Source organism: Triticum dicoccoides, chromosome 1B (assembly GCF_002162155.2).
Source record: "Triticum dicoccoides isolate Atlit2015 ecotype Zavitan chromosome 1B, WEW_v2.0, whole genome shotgun sequence".
Taxonomy (NCBI): domain Eukaryota; kingdom Viridiplantae; phylum Streptophyta; class Magnoliopsida; order Poales; family Poaceae; genus Triticum; species Triticum dicoccoides.
Genome location: NC_041381.1, coordinates 382,335,048 through 382,337,617, shown reverse-complemented (window position 1 = coordinate 382,337,617; position 2,570 = coordinate 382,335,048).

The window sequence follows — 2,570 nt, the reverse complement described above, 5'->3', positions numbered from 1 at the left end:
TAAGAGTTTGAAATATATCTTCACACAAAAGGAGTTAAATCTCAGGCAAACAAGATGGTTGGAACTCATTAAGGATTATGATATGAAAATGCATTATCATCCCGGAAAGGCTAATGTAGTAGCCGATGCATTGAGTCGCAAGAGTTATGTTAATATGCTCATGACTAGAGGATTACCCAAGGAGTTAGCAGAGGATCTTCGCGAGCTATGTTTGGAAATAGTTCCGAGAGGTTATGTAGCAGCATTGGAAATTCAGTCCACTTTGATGAGTAAGATCAAAGAAGACCAGAAGACTGACCAGGAGATTGCCGAGATAAAGGAAATGATGAGTAAAGGAAAGGCTAAAGGATTTCGTGAGGATGAGCACAATACTTTATAGTTCGAGGTTCGCGTATATGTGCCTAATGACCCCGAGATCAGGAAGTTGATTCTGCAGGAGGCACATGATTTGCCGCATTCGATTCACCCAGGAAATACTAAGATGTATCTGGATTTGAAGGAAAGTCCCTAGTGGACAGGAATGAAGAAGGATATTCCTGAGTATGTAGCGGTATGTTATTTATGTCAGAGAGTTAAGGCAGAGCCTCAGAAGACAGCAGGATTGCTACAGCAATTGCCGATACCCGAATGGAAGTGGGACAAGCTTGGCATTGATTTTATCACTGGATTGCCCAGGACTCGTTCAGGCTATGACTCTATATGGGTTGTAGTCGATCAATTGACGAAAGTAGCTCATTTCATCCCGGTGAAGACCACTTATACACGTGCTAAGTTGGCAAAGATATACATGACCAGGATCGTATGTCTGCATGGAGTTCCAAGGACCATTGTATCAGATAGAGGAACCCAATTTACCTCAAAGTTTTGGAATCAGTTGCATGAGACTTTGGGTACTAGGCTAGAGTTCAGTACAGCCTTCCATCCACAGACAGATGGATAGACCGAGAGAGTCAATCAGATTCTGGAGGACATGTTGAGAGCTTGTGTGCTAAATTATGGATCTAGTTGGGACGACAACTTGCCGTATGCAGAGTTCTCTTATAATAACAGTTATCAAGCCAGTTTGAAGATGGCCCCTTTCGAAGCTTTGTACGGAAAGAGGTGCAGGACATCGTTATTGTGGGATGAAGTTGGAGATCGTCAGTTGTTTGGACCAGATTTGATTAAAGAGTCTGAAGAGAAGGTTAAGCTGATTTGCGATAGACTCAAGGTAGCCCAGTCCAGGCAGAAGAGTTATGCAGATTCTAACCGTAAGGAGACAGTTTACAAAGTCGGAGACAGAGTGTATCTTTGTGTGTCACCACTTTGAGCAGTTAAGCGTTTTGGAGTTAAGGGAAAGCTAGCACCATGTTTTGTGGGACCATACAAAGTTTTGGAACGTATGGGAGAAGTTGCTTACAAGATGGAATTGCCAGAAGGATTGTCAGGAGTTCACGATGTATTTCACGTTTCCCAGTTAAAGAAGTGCCACGCAGAGATGGCCGATATTCCTCTGAGAGATACATTGCCACTGGAAGCGATTCAGCTGGATAGTGATTTGACCTACAAGGAGAAACTAGTGAAGATTCTTGAGTTTGCCAGCCGAGTCACACGCAACAAGTTTATAAAGTTTTGCAAAGTTCAGTGGAGCCACCATACCAAGGATGAAGCCACCTGGGAACGAGACGAAGATCTACGGAAGGACCACCCACACCTATTTTCTAGCCAACCCGAATCTCGAGGGCGAGATTCATCTTAAGGGGGGTAGGTTTGTAACATCCCAAATTTTCAATTTGGAATGTTCTACATAGGTCATCATATGCATATCATATTTTTTATTGCATTTTGGTTTGATCCAAGAAATTCTAAGTAACTCAAGGACCCACAGAGAGAGTTGGGGATTTCGTTTATTTTCATATTTGAATTTTCTCAAATTTGGAAAGAGGATCATTTTGCTTTTAATGTTCTTCTCCACGAATATTTCCAATATTGAAATAAAAGAGAGGAGATAAAATGACTTCTCCAAAATAATAGAAATATTAGAGGAAAAATGTTAAAATCAAATAAGTGATTATATTCAGATTTTTATTACTATTTTATTTGAATTAGAAAAATATGCATTTTTCAAAATTGCATTTTAGGCCAGAAAAATGTTCATTCTATTCAAAATATTTTATTTCGACGGAGAAAATTGTTTTTGGCATTTTTAGGAGTTTTTTATATTTCTTAGGATATTTCTTTCTTTCGGCAGAACTTATTTAAAAAACGCACGTCGCCTGGCTGGGCCAACGGCCCAGCCGAGCCGGGCCATCCGCCGCCTCCCTGCGCCTCATGCGCGCACGCCTGAGTGGGCCGTGGCCCAAGCCACCGCCCCCGTCAACCCCGACGCCCAGGCAGAGTCCCGCCGTCGCACGCCGCTGCCGGCGAAGCCGTGAGCACCTCAGACTCCCTATGCCCGACCCCCTCCATAAGCCACCACCCTCCGGCCTCCTATAAATCCCGCCGCCCCGCCGCCCTCTCCTCCCGCACCGCCACCACCGCTGCCCCGCGCCCGAAGCCGCCGCCGCCTGTGCCGCCCGTCGCCGCAAGCC